Raw genomic sequence first — 23,751 nt, forward strand, 5'->3', positions numbered from 1 at the left:
ATAATACTACTACTATTCACTCACTAACAGCAGCTCCTCCCTCAAAAAAAAAAAACTATTAATATTTTAAGTTTCAACAAATTTTAAAACAATATATTTTGTACATAAAATGAAAATGAAAACAATTCAAGGTCATTACAATATGACTATACTTCATTTAAGATGACTGTAAAGTTGTAATATCATTAGAAGAAAATGGACAAATTCATATCTCTACCCACACAACTGCACAGGAAGTAGAACCCACAGATAAGGAATTCAAAGACTCTGGATGAAAGAAGCACAATACTGAAACCAAAGAGATGCTAAATGATTATCCTTTTCACATCTACACACACTTAAATGCCCAATGAACACTCACCTCCCACTAAAGCCACCCATGTTGCCCGAAGTGCTGACTCCCCCCTCTGAAGGACAAAGCCTGTGGTCTAAGTGATCCATCTGCTTCTTCTCCATTTCCAAACCCACTCTCAGAGAATCCTTTTGTTTCTTACCTCAGTGAGAAAATACAAGCTATGGAAATAAAATTTAAGTATCTCTCCACTCCCAAATCTATTCATACTTTGCTTTCAATACTGTTAAAATGAATGCACATTCCCTGTTTCTATCAAAGGTCAATTTCTGCACTTGTAGGTTGAATTCCATCATTTATCACCTACAGTAGACTCCCTTATCCATGGGAATAAGTTCCAAGATGCCCAGTGGATGCCTGAAACTATAGACAGTACTGAGCCCTATGTGTACTATGTGTTTTCCTGTACATAATACCTATAATGTTTAATTTATCAATTAGGCACAATAAGAGATTAATAAGAATAATAATGAAATAGAATAATTATAACAATAAACTTGAGGGGCACCTGGCTGGCTCAGTTGGTGGAGCATGAGACTTGATCTTGGGATTGTGAGTTCTAAACCCCACGTTGGGTATAGAGATTACTTAAAATCTTAAAACAAAAACAATATACTTTAATAAAAGATATGTGAATATAATGTCTCTCTCAAACTATCTTATTGTACTCTACTCACCCTTCTTCTTGTGATGTAAGATGATAAAATGCCAACGTGATAAGATGAAGTGAGGTGAATGATGTAGGCATTGTGATGTAGCACACTGACCTTCAGCTACTACTGACCCTCTGACAATCTGTCAGAAGGAAGATCATCTGCCTCTGGACCACAGTTGACCACAGATAACTAAAACCATAGAAAGTGAAACCAAGGATAAGGGGAGACTACTGTACTTAACAACTTTATTCCTGGAATTACCCTTTTGGCTCCTGAATTCTTCCCTCCCTACTAGATTTTTTCAGTTCACAAACACTTTATAATTACATTCCTCTCTTATGTCTCACATTCTTCATTTTTACAATGGGGGTAAAAACAGTACCTACTTTATAGAGTTGTTGTGAAGACTACTATTATTATTAATAATTATTATTATTATCATGATGTCTTAAATCTATCAGTTAAGCTCATGTGTCCCTCTGGCAACCACATTTTAAAAATCCCCTTTATAGCAATCTCAAAACAGTGGCCTAATCTTACTGTCTCTAATTCCCTATTCTCTCCCAAACTTCCTCAACTCAGGTGTTTGCCATCAACAATCCCTAAAAATCCACTTGACAAATGAACTAATGACTACCATGTAACCAATTCAATAGTCTATTCTCAGTCCTCAAATAATAGCCAATACATATTGAACGCTTACCATGCTGCCAGACATACTCATTTAACCCTCACAAAAACTCTGCTGGATAGCTACTATAGTTATCTCATTTTAAAGAGGAAACTAAGGAACCAAGATGCTGAGTAACTTACTCAAGGTCACCCAGCTTACTGGGTTCTAGAGAAAACTCCACAATTTAGTTCTACTCTACCAATTATTTTATTTTATTTTACTTTATTTTTATTTTTTATATTTTTAATGTTTATTCATTTTTGAGAGAGAGAGAGAGAGAGAGAAAGCATGAGTGGGGAGAGGTAGAGGGAGGGGAAGATACAGAATCTGAAGCAGGATCCAGGCTCCAAGCTTCAGCATGGAGCCCAACACAGGATTCGAACCCACAAACCATGAGATCATAACCTGCGCCAAAGTCAGACGCTCAACCAACTGAGAGACCCAGGTGCTCCTCTACCAATTATTTTAACATACACTTCCCACTCATTCCTTCACAGGCAGCTATCTGGTGTCTTATGTCCCTACTAAACTATTCACCATGATTATCAATATTTCCTAACGCATGCTCTCTTCCAAAAAAACAAACATCTCCTTCTATTGGTCTTACACACATTATATATGGCATAAAGTCAATAATGTCAAGACATATTAACAGAGGAAGGAAAGATGTGACCAATTATCAAGAGAAAAAAGGTAGATAATGGAAACAAATCCACAGATGATCAAGATGTTATAGTTAGTTAATGAGAATTTTAAAATAATTATTATGACTATATGAAAAAGAAGAAAAGATGAACAAAATGGATGAAAAGAAAGAATTTCAAGAGAGAATCTGAATCTAGAAAAAGGGATGGATATTCTGGCAATGAAAAATATAATATCTGAAATCAAGAACTAATTGAATAGATTTCATAACAGCTCGCACATAAGACGTCTGGCTAGATCAAAACAGATCAATAGAAAATACCCAATCTGCAGCACGTAAAGAAAAAAAGAATGAAAAAAGAACAGAATTTAAGGGAGATGTGGAACATTCTCAATACATAACATACATGTAACCACAGTCCCAGGAAGAGAAGAACAAGAAAATGAGACTGAAGCAATATTGGAAAAGATAATGGCCAAGAAATATCTAAAAATTTTGGAAGACATAAACTTAGAGATTTAAGAAACTCAATGAATTCCAAGCAAATAAAGTTGAGAGATTACTAAAGATACATAGAAATATCTCATAATGACTGCAGGATTGTGACAGAATAATGCCAACCCCAAAATGTCTATGTCCTTGGGGCTTTGGGGTGGCTCAGTCAGTTGAGCATCCAACTCTCAATTTCGGCTCATGTCATGATGCGAGGGTCATAGGATTGAGTCCTGCATCAGGCTCCATGTTGAATGTGGAGCTTGCTTAAGATATTCTCTCTCTCTCTCTCTCTCTCTCTTCCTCTGCCCCTCTCCCCTGTGTGCTCGCTCTCTCTCTCTCTCTCTTCCTCTGCCCCTCTCCCCTGTGCTCTCTCTCTCTCTCTCGCTCTAAGATTAAATAAACAAATAAATAAATAAATAAAACCATCTTTCTATCCCATTTAAAAACAAACAAAAATGTCCATGTCCTAATCCCTGGAATCTATGAAAACATGACTTTGTATGACAAAAGGGACTTCACAGATGTGACTAAATTAAGGATCTTCAGGTAGCAAATTAACCTGCATTATCAGATATCAGATATCCTGCATTAGGTAAGGTAGATATGATCTACCTTATAAGACTCCTTATAAGACAAAAGACCATGTGATATTGAAGATGCTACTCTGCTGGCTTTGAAGATGGAGGAAGGGCCATGAACCCAGCAACACAACTACAGCAGTAGAAGTTAGAAAAGGCAAGGAAAAGAATTCTCCCCTAGAGCCTCTAGGACACCTTGTCTTTGGCCCAGTGAAACCCATTTTGGACTTCTGGCTCCAAAAGAGTAAATTAATAAATCTGTGTTGTTTTAAGATACTAAGCCATGTCAACTTGTTACAGCAGTATCTTGTAAGTATTGTTTCTAATACTTTGTATTAGAAAACTAATACGAGGATAAATAAAACAAGAAAATATGACAACCCTAATGCCTATAAAAAGCAAAACTTGACACAACAAAGGGAAAATCAATAAATTCATTATAGTTGGTGAATGTTAATTCACATCACTTAACTAACAGATTTTTAAAAAAAGAATTTTTTTTTTACATTTATTTATTTTTTGAGAGACATAGAGAGACAGAGCACAAGTTGGGGAGGGGCAGAGAGAAAAGGAGACACAGAATCTGAAGCAGACTCTAGGTTCTGAGCTGTCAGCACAGAGCCAACATGGGGCTCGAACTCACAAACCTCAAGATCATGACCTGAGCTGAAGTCAGACGCTTAACTGACTGAGCCACCCAGGCGCCCCTAAATTTTTTTTTTAATATTTATTTATTTTTTGAGAGAGAGAGAGAGAGACAGACAGACTGTGAGCAGGGGAGGGGCAGAGAGAGAGAGGGAGACACAGAATCCGAAGCAGGCTCCAGGCTCCAGGCTCCAAGCTGTCAGCACAGAGCCCAATGCGGGGCTCGAACTCACAAGCTGTGAGATCATGATCCAAGCCAAAGTCAGATGCTCAACTGACTGAGCCACCCAGACGCCCCATAAGTAACAGATTCTTTTTTAAAAATCAGTAGAGATATGGAAGATTTAACCAATACTACTAGCTATCTTGGCCTAGTTGACATTTATAAAACATTAAATGCAACCATTGCAGGATACATTTTCTTTACATGCATATGAGCATTTACTGAAACAGACCATATGCTGGCCATATAGCAAGTCTGTACAAATTGCAGAAAACTGAAGTCATACTAAGTATATTCTCTGACTACAGTGAAATTAAACTAGGAATTAACAACACAGATAACTAAAAATTCCTAAATATTGGAAAAGTAAGCAAGTTACAGAGCTTCCTCTTTCCCATAAAATTCTCATACATACCTTAAACATTTGGCGGGAGGGTGAAAGAGAATGTTTCTCCCTGCTCTGAAATGTCACTGCCCTCATTCATACTCATCTTTGTCTCTGACATTGCTCCCCTTCTCTGTAAGGCCTTTCCTTTTCCCTTCCCACCCATTCCTGTCTCATTTCAAGACACAGCTTAAACCTTGCCTTTGCTATGAAGGAATCCTTTTTTTTTTTTTAATTTTTTTTTTAACGTTTATTTATTTTTGAGACAGAGACAGAGCATGAACGGGTGAGGGTCAGAGAGAGGGAGACACAGAATCTGAAACAGGCTCCAGGCTCTGAGCGGTCAGCACAGAGCCCAACGCGGGGCTCGAACTCACATCTTATCTTGAAGTATTGTTTAAATACTTCTCAATCACATCTTACCTTGAAGTATTGTTTAAATACTTCATCTTTACCTCTCAATCACATCTTATCTTGAAGTATTGTTTAAATACCTCAGGTGTATAAATACTAATTCTTCAATAAGAATGACAACTACTTCATCTATACCTTATGACTTGCTGCTCATGGACCATCAACATAAACCATCAACTGGGGAGCTCATTAGAAGTGCTGAGTCTCAGGGGCGCCTGGGTGGCTCAGTTGGTTGGGTGTCTGACTTCGGCTCAGGTCTTGATCTCGCAGTTTGTGGGTTTGAACCCCATGTCAGGCTCTGGGCTGACAGCTCAGAGCCTAGAGCCTGCTTTGGATTCTGTGTCTCCCTCTCTCTCTGTCCCTCCCCCACTCTTGCGCCCACACTCTCTCTCTCTCTCTCTCAAAAATAAACATTAAAACAAAAGAAAAAAAAAAAGAAATGCAGAGTTTCAGGTCCCACTCCAAACCTTCTAAATTAAAATCTCTATTTAATAGGATCCTCAAGTAACTGGAATGCATACTGAAGTTTAAATGCTCTGACTTACAGTGATTCTTTTTATTTATTTTTTTATGTTTATTTTTGAGAGAGAGACACAGCATGAGCAGGAGAGGGGCAGAGAGAGAAGGAGACACAGAATCCAAAGCAGGCTCCAGACTCTGAGCTGTCAGTGCAGAGACCAATGCAGGAGTTGAACTCATGAACTGTGAGATCATGACCTGGGCCAAAGTCTGATGCTTAACCGACTGAGCCACCTAGGTGCCTGCTAAACTTCTTTTAAAAAGTTAATATGACACCTGGGAAGGTGCAAAATTTCATTATCTTGGCCATGTAGTATCTAAAAACCTTTATTTCTAGTTTAAACAGATAAACTGCAAGCTTCAGTTTCTTACTTCCATTTTGGAAATAATTGGTCCATTCTTCCCTCCTGCTCCTACCTATTCAATACTATTCACATAATCCTTGGGTCTAATCCTTGGGTCCTTTGACCATGAAGAATGCTAAGAGAGGTTCCTCAGGAACAAGAAGAAACTGTGGTCCAAACAGATGACTACTGTCATACCTCACTTCTTGTTCTAGGAGAATAAAATCAGTTCTGATGGATAATAATTCCGAAATCCTACAACGAATCACTAATTCAAATTACTTCAAAACTAACTGTGAAATTACTTCAAACTATTGTGAAATAGAAACTAACAAAATTACATACATAACACAGGATATAAAAATATATTCAGGCCATGTCTTTTTTTTTTGTGGCCATAGTGATAAATAAGACCATTAAATGCGATATATGGAATTAAAGCTATATTAAAATGTAAATATCTCATAAAAGTATTTTCCCATAGGAAAATGTAATATTTGACAGTCTTGATGAATAAGATCAACAAAATGCCATAAAACAAATATAGTAAATCTATTTGTTGACGCTAATAAAAGTGTTACACCAACACCCACAAAATGGGCATAAGTATACTATACGTTTTGATTTCACAAAGAGTTCAGATGTACTCTAGCTTAATTAAAATTCTACTGTATAAGAATCTTAAAAGAAAACTAACATGATATATATAACAAACTAAAATGTATAAGACTATCTTTCTGTACTACATTAAATTAAAACCTAGCATTGCTTTTGGGGACTGGTTTGGATATAGCTCAACCTCCGTTAAAAGAAAAGCATGGATATTTGACTAGACTTTTTCTTTTTCTTTATATCTTAACAGAAACACTCTAAATCATTCTACACACTTAAAACATTTCATATCAAGATTTAAACATAATTATTTTTCCTGTTGCTAGGGATGGTAATATAAAGATTACGCTTCACCAAACTGTCCTTTTTATTCTCTCTTGCCCTACAGTTTATTTGATTACAAAAGTGCAGTTGTGCAGAAAGCAGACCAAAATGATCACTATGAGACCATTAACTGCTATTACATCACTGTCTCTGGTATTTCACTGTTAAAATTGCTGGCTGGTATTTGGTTGACAACTATGTACCACAAACACAGAAAATTATTTTAAAAAAAACAATTAGAGGGGTGTCTGGGTGGCTCAGTCAGTTAAGCATCTGACTCTTAATATCCACTCACGTCAAGATCTCTCACAGTTGTGAGATCCAACCCTGCATCAGGCTCCATGCTGAGCGTTGAGTCTGCTTGGGGTTCTCTCTCTCACTCTGTCTCTCAACATAAATAAATAACCATTTAAAAAATAATAAATAAATAATTAGAAAGCTTTTAAATATCTAGTAAAGAATTCTACACAGGCTTGGTAAACACGTGATCCAGCTAAACATAAGATCTAAAAACCAAATAGATCCACAGGGTCTTGACAATCAGGGGGTGTCAGCAGCACCATGAAATACAAAGAAATCCATGAATGAAGGCAAGTGCACCTAAGTAGACCTAGCAGTAGACAGAGAAAAGCATTAGAAATATGATGTCAAGCAACAGAAACCTAAACAGATACAGTCAACATCAGGGAAAGTATACTGGCAGGTGTCAGAGACTCAATGACAAAGATTTATCTTATGGGGCACTTGAGTGGCTCAGTAGGTTAAGCGTCTGACTCTTGATTTCAGCTCAGGTCATGATCCCAGGGTCATGGAATCAAGCCCCATGTCAGGCTCTGCCCTGAGTATGGAGCCTGCTTGAGATTCTCTCTCTCCCTCTGCCCCTCTCCCCCACTCATGCTCTCTCTCTCTCTCTTTAAAAGAAAAAATATATATGTTTATTTTATTATAAAAAATATAGTCAATCAACATTTATTGAAGGTCTCTTCTGAATTAATCAGTTCTAGATACTGACAACCCAGTTATGAATAAAATAAAGACCCTTGCTATATACAAGGGTCTGTGCTAAACATCTATGAATACAAGTGTTGTTTCTGTTGTCGATGTTAGTTCAAGGAAAAGTTCAATGATGAACTCAGCAGTAAACAAAGACAGTAATTAAAGCACGTGGAGCAACAAAACAGAGTATAAATTATTGGAATAGTGATACAAGGCAGGGCCACAAGTTTAATTCCTGGAATTGAGCTATGGAAGTCCTAGTAATAAAGGGTTTAATTCATACAGAAAAAAAAAAAATAAAGTTTATACACTGAGTATCAGAAATGAAAACAGAAAAAAGACAAGACAAAACTGAACTTCTGAACCACTAGAGCTTTAGGATGGCCTAGTATTTAAGAACAGGATCTGTCCTAGCATCTAGGAAAATGATAAATCTGCAAGTGTTAAGTAGTCTAACTTCAAAAGATAAAAATACATAGGGGCAAGAAGACAATGAGGTCTGTATGGATGTGTTCAAAGAAATGGTTTAGGAAAGAACAATCTGATAGCAATGAAATAGAGTGGAGAGGGATGTAAGATAAGGCAGAGGGCACAATAAAAAGAACATGTGGTTAAAAATCAGAAGACTTGTTTTAGGGCACCTTGGTGGCTCAGTCAGTTAAGTATCCAACTCTGGCTCATCTCAGGTCATGACCCTGTATCAGATGAGCTCAAGCCCCATTTGGGTGAACTGGAACCTGGCTTCCGGTTCCAAGCTGACAGTGCAGAGCCTGTGTGGGATTCTCTCTCTCTCCCCCTCTCTCTCTGCCTCTCGCTCACTTGCACCCTCTCTCTGTCTCATAAGAAAGAAAGAAAGAAAGAAAGAAAGAAAGAAAGAAAGAAAGAAAGAAAGAAAGGAAGAAAGATGGCTCTAATACCTGCTGTTATACTTACTATTCTCTGATACTGTCAGAGTCTGTCTTGTCATCTTGAAAATAGGAATAACAACAAGCTGATTAGAAGGCTCAAGTAAGAAAACATGAGCATTCACTCACTCTAATCTGCAAGGAACCATACAAATGTTAGTTATTACTATCATAGTGAAGAGACCACAGCAAAGTAAATTAAATAGTAACGACCAAAACTAGAGTGAAGGCAATGTGAATTGCTAGGAGGAAGGCGAGGAGATAAATGCAATATGAGGCATTAATGAGAAAAACACAGTAGGATTTGGTACAAGTAGGGGTAAATGAAAAGGAGGTAATTTTAAAAACCTAATTACCAGAAGATACACTGTTAAGAGGGAGGGTAATGACAAATTATTAAAGCATTAAATTGTGTGTGGGGGGGGGGGGGTGGGGAATAAGCATGAATAAAACATTAGCAATACTAAAACCATGTAAAGATGGCATAAAATTCTCAAGTGGATACAATTCTGTTCAGTCATGATTATACTTGTTAATATCAGCAATTGCATCTTTACAGATTTTACTAAATTTTCCTCCATTTATATATTGAAACAAAGAATGAAGTATATACCAGCTAGCTATTTTTTTAACTCATAAGGGAAAAAAAAACTGTGAAACTCCTTTGTATTACATTGCAAATGTAGTGGACAAGGAAAACATATTGCTTCCTTCATCTTGTCACCTGTTAAGTTCTGTAAAGGCAACAGACTACAAAACAATCTTTAATCACTCTAGATTTGAGTCAGAACATCTTGGAAGGAAGGTTTGCTCTTTGGAATGGTGATACTGGTCTACATCATTAACTAAAACAACTGTAATCACTGAGGCATTAAATAACTTAAAACCTGAACTAAGGTAGTGGCAAAGGAAATGGGAGGGAAAATGGGGTAGATATAAAAGACAGAAACAACAACACATCTATACGTGAATATGAAATGATAAGGCCGTACCACCTCGGTTATACCACAATTTGGCCCCTCTTCTGACCAACTTCTATTTCTATCATTTAAGTGAACAAATAGCATTCATAAAATATTGGTTTTGTACAGTCTAATCTATATCTGGCCAAAGAGGTTTAGTAACTTCTGAAGCCTGCCTAGTTAGTAATTCAATAGGAATGACCCACATACATGAAGTGACATGTTGAGTGATGAAAAACATAGCACGCATTGTTGATCAGTCTCTTCCAACAATGCAAATGCTTCTTCTTTTCTTTTTTTTTTTAAGTTTATTTATTTTGAGAGAGAGAACATGAGTAGGGAAGGAGCAGAGAAAGAAGAGGAGAATCTCAAGCAAGTCCCACACTGGGAGCGGGGAGCCCAACATGGGATTCAAACTCATGAACTATGAGATCATAACCTGAGCCAAAATCAAGAGTTGGACACTTAACTAAGCTACCCAGGGGTCTCTAAATGCTCCTTCTTTTAACTTTGATATTTGATATGTGAAAACAATACAGTGTCTTGGAGTTCTCTGAGTTCATTGTCTGTTGATCCTAATATCTTATGATTCTTCACCTGAACATATAAACCATCAGTGTTTGGGAAATACTAGAAAACTACAAAACCAACAGAAATTATAAACCAAAGACATTTGATTCAGAATGTTCTTCAATAAGTGAATACTCAAGCATCTATAGTAGAATCAATTAGAATTAGTCATTAATAAGTAAAAGGTCTAGTTTTAAAGTAAGAGCAAATAGCTAAATGTATGTGATGTATATGATGATAATGATGTTACATAATTACATTATATTAATAATGCACTAAGAGACCCACAATTCACCAAGAATTTAGCAATAATATGGCATAATTAGTGAAGCTACCAGGATATGTTTAACTGGTTTAACTGCTCTTAATATTTGTTGAGCAACTACTATGTGCCAGAAACTACATTTAGAATCTACATCTATTATTTTATCTGTTATTTGCTTAAGTACAGTTTCTCAAACCGTGATTGTTTTCCCCTCTTTAGTAAAAAAGGTACATTATCTACTTCATATATGAAATTGGTGCAATGACTGGGTTCATATAAGTATATAGAGTAGTATTTGTTAAATGAATAAGTTGATGAAAAAATAAATGAATGGGATGGGATGGGATGGGGTGGGATGGGATGGGATAATATGGTACTGACTCTATTCCAAAAGTTCCATTTCCATGGGTAATCTGTTGACAAGTTCCTAGAGTGCTGTGGTTCTAACAGTAAGAATGCCTTGGAAACTGTTCATCAGTTTCAGAGCCCGAAGGAATCTTGGAAATCTTTTAGTCTCTCCCATTTTAGAGATAAGGTCATGAGAAAATACGTGATTTGCCTGATGTAACTCATCCAGTTACTGGTGGAAGCAGGGCTGAACCCCAGGTCTTCTACTTTCCATTCCTATAGCATAAACAGTCCCTCTTTTTTTGCCACTCCCTTGGAGATTGATTGGAGCTCCTCTATGAAGGAGCCATATTGACCAGCAATATTTACTATGAAGTTGCTTGAACTACTAACTCATATAATAAAATACTAGCAGTTAAAAAAAAGATAAGGGATTGGACTTTTCTTGTTATCTCATAATTTCAACTACAAACCTCAAGAAAAGTTTCTAACCACATCCCCACAGCATTTACCAACAGGTGACCAAACTGGTCCTTCAACTATCAGTCCTTACCACTCATCTTCGGGCTATATATGATAAGGCAAAAGATTCATGGTGGAAATACTTTAAGAATCCCTAAGCAGAGAGAACACTGTTTTCTCATTTCCTCTCTACAGTATAGGGAAGTAAAATGTCTCTCCTCTATCAAGTCAAGTGAGGACACAGTCCAAGGATTTGTTTACTTACAGAGACTAAAGAGTTATAAGAATGCAACTGTGGCATTTCATTTCTGCAGAATGCAGACTGTCACATCTCAAAATGTCTATGTTAGAGAGCACAGTCCCATCTCAGAGTGTCCACCCAGAGCAAAGTGAGAGAGTTTCTGGGAAAATCTGATGCATGTCCTCTGAATTCCAGTTATATATATTTACACCTGAAAAGTCTGAAGACAGGAAGTTAAAAAAAAAAAGTTAGCAATAACTGAGCAAGCAAGTTGCACTTTCGCTGTTAACAAGTCACAGATACATGGCATTTCTCATTGCCCAAGTAGACAAAAAAGAGAGTGGCCAGACAATCAGCCATTTCATAGAAATTTTGCAAATGAGTATTGACTACCACCCGGACAAACAGACATTCACTGTCACAGACTAGAAATATACAAGGAGAATAAGAAAAGAGCTAGAGCATTCCCAAAATGTCAGGCACAGAATGCAACCCCATTAGTAAGAAGGCTGCCCTCAGGAGGCTCTACAAAGAATCTGAGGGCATAAGAGCCAGCTAGTAAAAGCCAAGAGAACTCTCCAAAAAGCACTAAGCAGCCACTCAACAAATCAGTTACACACAGTCTTTCAGAATCAGATTTGAAAAGGATAACTTAATAACCTAGGGAAACATTCATGAAATGAAAAATGTGAAGTGAAATAAAATACGATAGAAAACTGAATCAATAATTTATTTTATTACATGAAGAATGAGATTATGTTAAAATACAAGAGACAGAAATAAAATGTTTTCATTTCTCAGGGTGGTAAAATTCTTACAAATTTTCTAAAATGAATAGATAACACTTTTACAATCAGAAAAAATAAACTGCTCAAAATTCTGCAAGTAGCCTTGGTGACAAAATATGATTTTTTTTTTACTATTACAATAAAAATCAACTTCTATCATTTTTTTTAGTGTCAATAATATTGTTCCAAATTTTGTAGCCAAAAGAAGTTGCCTTAACGATTTTAAATGACAAGAACTACAAAAATGCTTGAATTTCAGGGCCGGAAAGACAACCTAGTCAATATAATGTTCACTCAAGCTCTCTACAAGACCGTAACATGGCAGGCCAATGCTACCAGAATATAGCTCAGCAATTACCCTTCTATCTCCTCTCGGTGGTGTCACCAGATAACTCAAAACTTTCATTACTCACTTTCTCTTATAGTTAGCAAAACATCTCTAAACCATAGCAAAATCAGCTATCTAAAATCTTCAAGATGCTCTAAGATATAGAAAAAGCTCATCAAACTCTAAAGTCACCATCAGAAGTCTAAATTTCCCAGATTGTCTTTCAAAACAAAAATATTCATTCAAGGGGCACCTGGGTGGCTCAGTCAGTTAAGCATTCGACTTCTGATTTCTGCTTGGGTCATGATCTCACATATGTGAAATGGAGCCCCGCATCAGGCTATTCTCTCTCTCTCTCTCTCTCTCTCTCTCTCTCTCTCTCTCTCTCTCTGAGCCCCTTTCACCACTCATGCACATGCAAAATAAACAAACCTTTAAAAAGGAAAAAATATATGTTCATTCAATACTCTATATAGCCTCTAATTTGGCCCCATTGTGTCTCTCACTTTCTTCCTGAACACACCTCAACTGTGTGTTGAAAATCATGGTCCAGCAGCAGCAGTATAGACAAGTGGTTTTATCTGGAACACTGGCTAGAACCAAGTTTTTTTGAATTCAAATCCAGTCCTGTCACTTATAGCTGTGCAACCCTAAGCAAATTGCTCAATTTCCTTTTTTATAAAGTGCAACTGATAATAGTGCCTATATTATAGGATTATTGTGAGTATTACGTGAGTTAATATGTGTTTAGAAGTTAGAACATTTGCTTCTACCACAGTGTTTAAAAGGTCACTTATTTAGACTTGAAAATTCACCTATGCCTTCAACCTAAAACCTCACCTACCCATCCCCTGAGGATGTGGCTTTCACTGATATGCCCTCAAGTAAGGCTAATTTTTCCTTTCACACCACATATAGGTTGTTGCCTGCAGGCGAGTTTTCTTCTTGCTCTCTAGGGTAGTTTCCAACCTGTCTCTCCTTCCTCTTCCAAAGATCCCATCTTCTTTAAAGCACGTCATCAAAACTTACCACCCTTCAACATCCCTTACTGCTGCCCTTGTCACACTGCCTCATCCATTATTCTCACTTACAGTCTACAGTATCCCCTTCACCACTACTTCTATCAGCATTCTTGGCAACTTCAAATCCCTTAAGTGACAGTTCTTTGACCTCCTTAAAACCATTCTCATTTCTGGGGGGGAAAAATGCAGTCAGAAAAGAACTACCACATCTTTATATTCACTACATGCATCTATATCTGCAAATTCTGCTTTTCCTCTTGCTAAAGGACAACTAAAGTCAAAGTGTCCCGGATTCTATCTAAGGCCACTCTTTCCACTTTCTCTTTCCAATCTCATCCTCAGTCTCCTTCTCAAGGGCTTCACTCCTACAAATATCTCCTCTCTTTCTTTCACTATCAATTCCTTCCTCTCCTGGATGATTTTCATCAGGCATAAGCATTGCTCATCATCACCCATTAAAATAATCCTCCCTTAACCTTATCCTTCTCTGCTTCATTTCTTTGCTCCCATTCACATCAACATCTTCCGAAAGTATTACTGATTCCAGGGTGTCTGCTTCCTCATCTCACATCCTGCTCCAACCAAGCAATCCACTGAAACAGACCCTACGGGTCACCAATAACCTACCTCTTACAAAGCCAACGGTCCTTCTTTGCTCACATCTTACTTGACTTCCCAGCAACATTTGAAACAGTTGCCCAACTTCTAGTACAACATACTTCTCCCTGCTTTTTCTAGCCTCACTGACTACTTGTCTCCAATCTCCTTGACTAGATCTTTTTCTCTTATTGACCTCTAAATTTTAAAGTGTCCAGGGCTTTTTCCCCACAAGTGTTCTCCAAATTTTTTTCTCTTCATAGGTGACCTCATCCAGTCCCATGCTTCAACCATTTAAACACTATTGCCTTTAAAAGTTTATCTTCAGCCCGGAAATCTACCTTGTGAGCCATACTTTTATAATAGCCTACCTGACATCTTTATTAGGATGTCTGATAAGCATAATAGCAACCAAAGTAGAACTACTTTCTCCAAAATCCATTTTTCCTCAAAGCTTCAAACCTGAAAATCTACTTAATTCTTGTCTTTTCATCACACCTTTTATCCACAATTCCTAACAGCTCTATCTCCAAAATACACCCCATATCTGCTGTTCACCATCTGTCCTGCTACTGTTTAGTCCAAGTCACCTCTATCTCTTTCCTGTAACACATTAACAGCTTTCTCACTGGTCTCCCGCTTGCATTTTTAACTCTCTTATAACATAGTTCACCCTCTCTGTAGCAACCACTTTTCTTTCTAAAAGGTAAATCAGATCATGTCATATCTCTACCGAAAGTTATTTATCGCCTTCCCAACTAAAATGAAAGCCCAAAATTTCCATTTTAGACTCCAAGGCCCTAAATGATCTGGCTCCTGCCTACCTCTCAGTTACATCTCCATCCTCTTTTATTAGCTATATCTGGCTATACTGTTCTTCTTCCCATTCCACTAACATGCCAGCTTATTTTTCAAGGCTTTTGCACTGGCTTTTGCTTAGAATGTCCTTTCAGATCTTCCTCATAGCTCACATCTCAGTATTCAGACCTCAACTCAAATGTTTCCTCCCAGACAAAGCCAATTACTCTCAAGCATACTGTTTCATATTCTGTATAGTACTTATCAACATCTGAAATTATTTTTTTATGTTTATTGTCTCTATCCTCACCCAATGTTGGTTTGACTTACAATTTTTCAACTTCTCAATGTTGCAAAAGTGATACACATTCAGGAGAAACTGTACTTTGAATTTTGAATTTTGATCTTTTCCTGGGCTAGCAATACCAGCATGATACTCTCTCATGATGCTGGGCAGCTGTAGTGAGCTGCAACTCCCAGAGAGCCACAACAAGAAAGGCAAACAACCGATACGCTTACAACCATTCTGTTTTTCACTTTCAATAAATCACAGGAGATATTCAACACTTTATTACAAAACAGGCCTTGTGTTAGATGCTTTTACCCAACTATAGGCGAATGTAAGTCTTCTGAGCATGTTTAACATATTCGAGGCTAAGCTAAGATGTTTGGTAAATTAGGTATATTCAATGCATTTTCAACTTGATGATATTTTCAACTTATGATGGGTTTATCAGAAGGTAACCCCATCGTAACTCGAGAAGGATCTATATATCCTCCACACCCAGAGCACCCTCCTGCAACCTCAATGGCAATCAAATATTTTTTGACAAACTGACTTAAAGATTCCATAAGAATAATCAAGACTATGCTATGTTTTTCCTCTGATGTTAAGAACCACATCTGACATTCATACTGATGTATTAAGCACTTCACAGAGGACAAAAAGATAAATAAAAGTCTATCTTTGCTCTTAAATAATTAAATACCCATTTAGGAGGAAAGAAAAAACAATATAAACCCAAGACACTAAATACAACTATTTACAAAGCAATCTATCATACACCATAAGTTATAGCTACATATGTGAATATGGTAGGATTAGTCAGTAAAGGTACCCTTAGAAGAGAAAAATTCTGTGAGGTATATTGTATCAAGATCTTGTACAGATGAGGAAATTGAAACCAGCTAGTTTAAACAATTCACTCAAGGTTAAAAACTAGGAAAGGAATCAGGTTCGATCAAGTCTCTTAATGTCACAGTCCATTCTCTTAGGAAATCATCTCTGCCACTTCCTTATAACAAGAGCTAGCTACTATGAAAGGTGTATCTAACAGAAGATTGGATAATAACAAACGGAGTTGCCAAGGACATCTAGAAGTCTATAATTCCACCAATATTAAATATTCAAAGTGCTTCAGGTTTTGGATCTTGAAAGATAAAACAGATCATCAGTCTCCTAGGAAAAAACACAGCCTATTACCCACAGAACACCAGGATTAATGGAGCGGACACACAAGGAAAAGATACACAACCAACTAAGAGATTTAAAATCTTATTCAAACTATTCTCAGAAATGGAGTATTTTAGGGCACTTTCCACAGAAGCCTCCTGCCTCACTTAGATCCAAGTTGGCCTCTCTGAATGGATTAGTTATTAACTAACTGTGTGGGAAAAGATATGTGTATATGTGTGAACATGCATGCATGCGTGTATAGTCATGTACTTTTATGTGTGGAGAGGCAGTTGCAAATAATGACTGCAGAAACTAGGATGAAATTTATGGAGAGGGATTTTTTTTTAATGGAATTAGTATGACAATTAGGAAAGATTAGAGAAAATAAGCACAGAGGAAAAGAAAAAAAAGCAAATAAACCAATAGAGCTATGTTAAAAATTAGAAGATTGGAGGGGTGTCTGGGTGGCTCAGTCAGTTAAGCATCCGACTTCAGCTCAGGTCATGATCTCATGGTTCATGAGTTCAAGCCCTGCTTTGGGTGAGCTCAGGCTCCACGCTGACAGTGCAGAGCCTGCATGGGGCTCTCTCTCTCCCTCTCTGCCCCTCACTCACTCACATCCTCTCTCAAAAAAAAAAAAAAAAAAAAAGATTAGAAGATTGAAGAGCTTACATTACTATTTTGGAAAATAAGGAGTCATTTTTCTGTCTTAAAAAGTGAGCCATGGGGCGCCTGGGTGGCGCAGTCGGTTAAGCGTCCGACTTCAGCCAGGTCACGATCTCGCGGTCCGTGAGTTCGAGCCCCGCGTCAGGCTCTGGGCTGATGGCTCAGAGCCTGGAGCCTGTTTCCGATTCTGTGTCTCCCTCTCTCTCTGCCCCTCCCCCGTTCATGCTCTGTCTCTCTCTGTCCCAAAAATAAATAAACGTTGAAAAAAAAAAATTAAAAAAAAAAAAAAAAGTGAGCCATTGTGATTACAATGGCTACTGAGGTAAAATACTCCAATAACTTGCACATAATGTGTTCACACTTCATTTTGGCATGTTTTATGAGACAGCCATCAGATCTGATAAGGACACGCAAGACTCTCCTAACTGGACTGACTTCCTCAAGGGCAAAACCCCTCCAAGTCATCTTGGATTTCCCAGGGCCAAGCAAAGTGTTTGCTCTGCACTCGATTTTAGTGGGACTCAACAACTAATAACTGGGACTGAAATAAATTGAAATATATTGAACTGATATGAGCCAAACTAAATTGGAATTATCAGTGATGGTAGCTACTTACCATCTTCACAAATTCATTTTCCTTCATTTTATTTTTTTTAATTCTTTTTTAACGTTTATTTATTTTTGAGACAGAGAGAGACAGAGCATGAACGGGGGAGGGTCAGAGAGAGAGGGAGACACAGAATCAGAAGCAGGCTCCAGGCTCTGAGCCATCAGCCCAGAGCCCGACGCGGGGCTCGAACCCAAGGACCGCAAGATCGTGACCTGAGCTGAAGTCGGATGCTTAACCGACTGAGCCACCCAGGCACCCCATTTTCCTCCATTTTAGATATCAAAATACATTTAAATAACTTCTGCTGTACTTAAAACAAGCTTGGAGCAATAGCTTTGGCTTTACACTTTTAATGGCACTTTACAAAGAAGCTATAATGTACTCAGCAGAAGTATAATTCACTATATACACGTAGAGGGACTGAGTCATAGAGAAGTGTCATGTTATTTTTCCACAGGGTTACTTTTACACACTGCCACCTCAAAGTGAGTCAGTGGAACAGAACAGAGCTGAATTCAAAGTCCAAAAGTATTACTTTCATCACCAAAGTTCATTTTAAAAGATTCAATCATAAAAGGGAAATTATGTAATGTGCAAATAAACGTATTTGGTAGTACAAAAAAAAGCACAAAGGAGGACTGCTTTCGGAAACAGAAATTCCTGTTATTGCATTCTTTTTTCAGGTAAATAGCATGTTTCTCATCCAAATGTACAGAAATAAACTCAAATATATAAGTATCTGTTTTTTAGTATGAGGGTTCGGAATCTGATGATTTTGGAGAATATTCATCCTCAGTTATATTATTCTATTCCTAACTCTATGATCGTTATTTTAATAGCTAATATCTGGAGGATTATGCTTGTCAAAGACAGCAAATGGGCTGTCTTAGTCATCTTCAACATCCCACTTACTTTCTACCACATATTTTCTAAGTTCATCTATCACCACACTGTTTCATTTCACAGTACATCTATTTGTAAAGGACACAAAAAGGTATTTATTTTACCAGTTCAATCAAGTTTGTTTTTCTAAACTTTAAAAAGTAAAGTTTGTTTTCAGGATTGTTTAAGTTTCAAACTCTGTTCATGCCATTATCACTCAAAAACTTGTTTTTCAATGCAAACAAAACTACGAAAGTTTAAGCAGCTAATATTGTATAAACAAGAAAAGTCTAATTATTGTGTAAGGTCTTAAAAAGAGTCACAAATTTATTTTTTCTTATTTAGTCATGGTTATTAAATTTAAAAATATGCAAAATGATTGGTCTCATAATATAAACTATAAAAATAAAAAACTTAATCGAAAAATGTTTAATTAGCAAAGGAATTCTGTTGCCTCAATCAAATCTTTCAATTATTTCACGTTAGACATGGAAATAGATGTTCTCTTAGAGCTTATACATAAGTGTGTATATGAGTGTTGGATCATTTTTGGGGTCTTAGTAAATACTGTCAGTATAAGTAGAATTGTGCCTGGGTTAATGATATGCCAAGAGATATATTTAAGAAGTTTAAGGATTAACATGTCAGTCAGCTCACCTTGCCAGGTAAGCACTTGGAAATCAATCAGTATTCCCATGTCCTTAAAGATAAACAAGAAAGGAATGTCATTCCATTAGTATACATACCAACAAAGGACAAAGATTTTCTAAAAATATTTTATTCAACCTCGTCAAGAAAGCATAATTATCTCAGCCTTGACTTTCACAACTCAACGTTTTCATAAAGACAAATTAAGACATCCATTTTATCATGTAAAAACAATGCTGATAACTTCTACTGATAATATCAAGGTCAATATCATCTAATATAAACGCACTATTATCATCCTTTTTATTCAGCTTTACTGGGATACGACTGACAAGTAAAAGTGTAAGATATATAAAGTGTACATTGTGATGATTTGATGTATGTGTACACTTCAAAGGATTCCCCCATCAAGTTAATTGACACATTCATCACCACACATATTTGCTTTTTTTTTTCCCCTGATGAGAACTTTCAAGTTCTACTCTTAGCAAATTTCAACTATACAATATAGTTTTATCAACTACAGTCACTATGTTATATATTAGATCCCCAGACCTTATTTACCTTATAATTGGAAGTTACAACCTCTCCCTATATCTATCCCCCATCACCTCTTCTCTTTATCTTTAGAGACACACATAATAAATGACTTGAAAACATCACTGTTCAAGAAATAATTTTTTGCAAGTTAATGACTACAACTAACACTTACTGAGACCTGCTATATGCCAAGCATTATTCTGAGTACTTTATAAACATGCCAATTTATTCCCATACCAACCCTATGAGATTAGTACTCTTATTATCTCTATTTCATAGATAGAGAAACCAAGATGAAGGTGGAGTTTTATAAACAAGAGCTCACCAATGAAATTATACCTGTCTTGAGGTGATTAGAAAAGAAACTGTGGTTAGTCACTACAAGTCCTACCTAGAAGAGGAAAACAGAAATTTATAGAGATGGGGATAGATGGAGAGAGAAAAACAGAGGTGGTAGGAAGAGGAGGAAGAAGGAGAAAGGGAAAACTATAAGAGAAAAGAGAATCTAACATCTCCTAAACACTTCTAAATGCAAGGCATTTATAACATTCATATAATCTTGGGGTGCCTGGGTGGCTATTGGTTAAGCATCCAACTTCAGCTCAGGTCATGGTCTTGCAGTCTGTGGGTTTGAGCCCAGCATCGGGCTCTGTGTTTACAGCTCAGAGCCTAGAGCCTGCTTTGGATTCTGTGTCTCCCTCTCTCTCTGCCCCTCCCCCTGCTTGTGCTCTACCTCTCTCTCTCAAAATCATAAACATTAAAAAAAAATAATATAAAAAAATAATAACACTCATATAATCTTAACAACCTATAAGGTAGGTATTAACTCCATTTTATAGATGAGAAAAACAAGATTCATAAAGCTTAGGTGGCTGTCCTAAAATTTAGAACTCAAATCTTTGTGACGCTAAAATCCATGCTGTTTTTAATAAGCCATGCCCCAAAGGAAAATAAAATTAAGGCAGACTTGGGGTGAAGGGAAAAGACAAAATTAGTAAGGAATATGAAGCTAGAAAAAGAGATATCAAGTGGTTTTTGGCAGATCCTTGATGGATACTGGGATAAGACAGGGCACTGGTTAAAAGAACCATTAAAAGAACCATGATGCTTTTAATTGAGAGTGCAGGGCTACTGAGAACCACAATGGCTACCTGATTTCAAGAAACAGTTCCCTTGATCCCTTTCACACATTCTTCTTCCCATCCCATCTCACTTCAGTGAAGCTGCTGTGAGAAACAGCACTGGCCAATTGACCTAGATATGCCAGTCCTGTACTAAGCAATTACAGTGTATACCATTGATCTGGCCTAGCCCAACACACAGTCTATGGGCTGCTTCATCAGAATTGAGATGCTGGGGCACCTGGATGGCTCAGCTGGTTAAGTGTCAGACTTCAGCTCAGGTCATGGTCTCACAGTTCGTGAGTTTGAGCCCCACATCAGGCTCCACGCTGACAGCATGGAGCCTGCTTGGGATTCTCTCCCTCTCTCTCCACTCCTCCCTGCTCATTCTCTCTCTCTGCAAATAAATAAACAAAAATTGAGATGCTAAGCTGTCATTATGCATATATTATATGGCCACAGCAATAGAACAGAACCATTTTCATATTAATGCATAGGTAGGTACAGTTTAGGGGTGAACAAAATTTTCCACTACAAAATGACAATAAAGCCACAGATGAGGACTCAAAATTTCATATATTTGACAAATTCATATAAGTTTTTTAACCAAAATGTCATACAGACAGGTTGACAATATTTTCATTAGCTGATGTTAAGAAATAAATATCTGGGGTACGTGGGTCGCTCAGTCAGCTGCGCAACCGACTTAGGCTCAGGTCATGATCTCACCGTTGGTGAGTTCAAGCCCTGCATCGGGCTCTGTGCTGACAGCTCAGAACCTGGAGCCTGCTTCGGAATCTGTGTCTCCCTCTCTCTCTGCCCCTCCCCTACTCGTGCTCTGTCTCTCTCTCTCTCTCTCTCTCTCTGCCTCAAAAATAAACATTAAAAAAATTTTTAATCACAAAAAAATAAATATCTATTTTGTCTATTAACATTAATATATTTTATACCACATTAGCCAAATTCATCAACTCCTCAGTGGATTTTATGTTTTGAGGAGTGTGTGTGTGTGTGTGTGTGTGTGTGTGTGTGTGTGTGTGTTTCACGTCAATTCCATGACAAAATCACAGCTTCTTGATCTCAAGGAAGTCTGTCTCAAAAAATACCTGGGCGCCAGGCTGGCATGGGGTAAGAGAGAAAATTGGACAACCAGCCTGCATGACATGAAAGTGAAGTTAAGGGCCAGAAGTAACCCAGGCTTGATCAGTGTCAGCGTGTATATGCAAGCAGAATCAAGTAAACCCACCTGAGTTAAAGGAAACTTCACTTGAAAAAAAGAGGACAAGAAGGCTTTCAATAATTTCACTTAAGCAAATTTGGATTCAAGATATAGGAAAAGGGATACAAATCAGGAAACCAAGACAGAAGTCAGGTCTGGACAAATAAAATAGGTTACAGGGAAAGCTATGACCCTAAAAGCACAGCATATAAGATTGGAGCAGCAAAACAAATTTCAGACTAAGGTGGGGCAAACAACACTGCTCTGATTTACTTGTGGCTTTATTTAGGACTGACCCAGAAACTCAGAGGTACTAAGCAGAGAAAATAATTATAACGAAAATAACAGTAGTGTGTACTCTTTAAAAAACATTTACTTACTAAGTGCCAGTAGTATAAGGGTTTTATATACATGTTCTTATTTAATTTTCACAGCAAACATGTAAGTGCTATTTTCTCTTATTAAGCCTGTGTAGACTTTGACTATAACAATATTTACTGAGCTCCTATATTTATTTGAAAATATAAAAATATTTTCACTCATAATGACCTAATAAGGGGGATGAAAATTCTGGAACATGGTTAGATAATTCTCATCAATGTTAACCGATTTGTACTGATTCATGCTCACCAGTTGCTGCTTCTGAACAGCAGTATTTGTTGTGATAGTAAAGTTTACATTAAAAAGCAGCAAAGCACACAAGTCCATCCAGGGATAAAACTCATAATCTTGGCCTTATTAGCATTATACTGAAGTCAACTGAACTTACAGATCACCAATACCCACAGTACTCAAAAACACATCATTTCTTTATGTCTATTTTTAAATAGAATGAGGTACAACCCTACTGTTGAAACATAAAATGAGACAACAGAATTGATGTCAAAATGTACTCAAATTTAAAAGTACAAAATCATCAGAAGTCTTTGACTTACTCTATGTGGAAAAGCTGCACTCATAGAACATATACACAAGATAAATAAAATTATGACTGGCTATACCAAGTTAATACAAAATTAAGAACCAAAGATGACTAAAGAAACCCTATACTCAGAGACAAGAATTGAATCTGCTACAAAGGTAACAGAAGGTCCAATTACACTTAAGCAACTAAAGATAAGAATATAATCAAGGACAGATGGAATTTGTTGCCAATCTAAGGGCAAGTTGGCAAACTAAAATTCAAAAGTATCATATTGTATTGCCTAAACTGAGACTTGAAAATGTCACAGATGTCACATTTGGATTAAAGAACCTTAAATGGCAGGCCAAATAACCAGGAATGAAATCTGTAATCTCATGTTTAATCAGCAGTTGACAAGTTCCATTTTAGAGCAGGACAGATGCAGACTAGGTGACCAACAGGCTGCTCAAGCAAGTGTTTTGTGTTAAACTGAGGTGAACAAAAGCAAAATTAGTACTTTAGAAATGCACTACTTTTCAAGAAACATGGAATGGTTA

The 23,751-nt window shown here is 37.1% G+C and overlaps 1 protein-coding gene and 1 long non-coding RNA gene across 14 annotated transcripts in view; one reads left to right on the plus strand and one right to left on the minus strand.

Annotated features, from left to right (window-relative positions):
- KIF21A (kinesin family member 21A) overlaps positions 1 to 23,751 on the minus strand; it is a 149,314-nt gene that overhangs the window by 112,665 nt on the left and 12,898 nt on the right. The window lies entirely within an intron of this gene.
- Positions 13,174 to 21,869, plus strand: LOC123591203. The gene is made up of 4 exons (XR_006709168.1): positions 13,174 to 13,185; positions 18,314 to 18,317; positions 19,746 to 19,750; positions 21,729 to 21,869. It is a non-coding gene; the product is annotated as an uncharacterized LOC123591203 (long non-coding RNA).

This window comes from Leopardus geoffroyi, chromosome B4 (genome assembly GCF_018350155.1).
Source record: "Leopardus geoffroyi isolate Oge1 chromosome B4, O.geoffroyi_Oge1_pat1.0, whole genome shotgun sequence".
Taxonomy (NCBI): Eukaryota; Metazoa; Chordata; class Mammalia; order Carnivora; family Felidae; genus Leopardus; species Leopardus geoffroyi.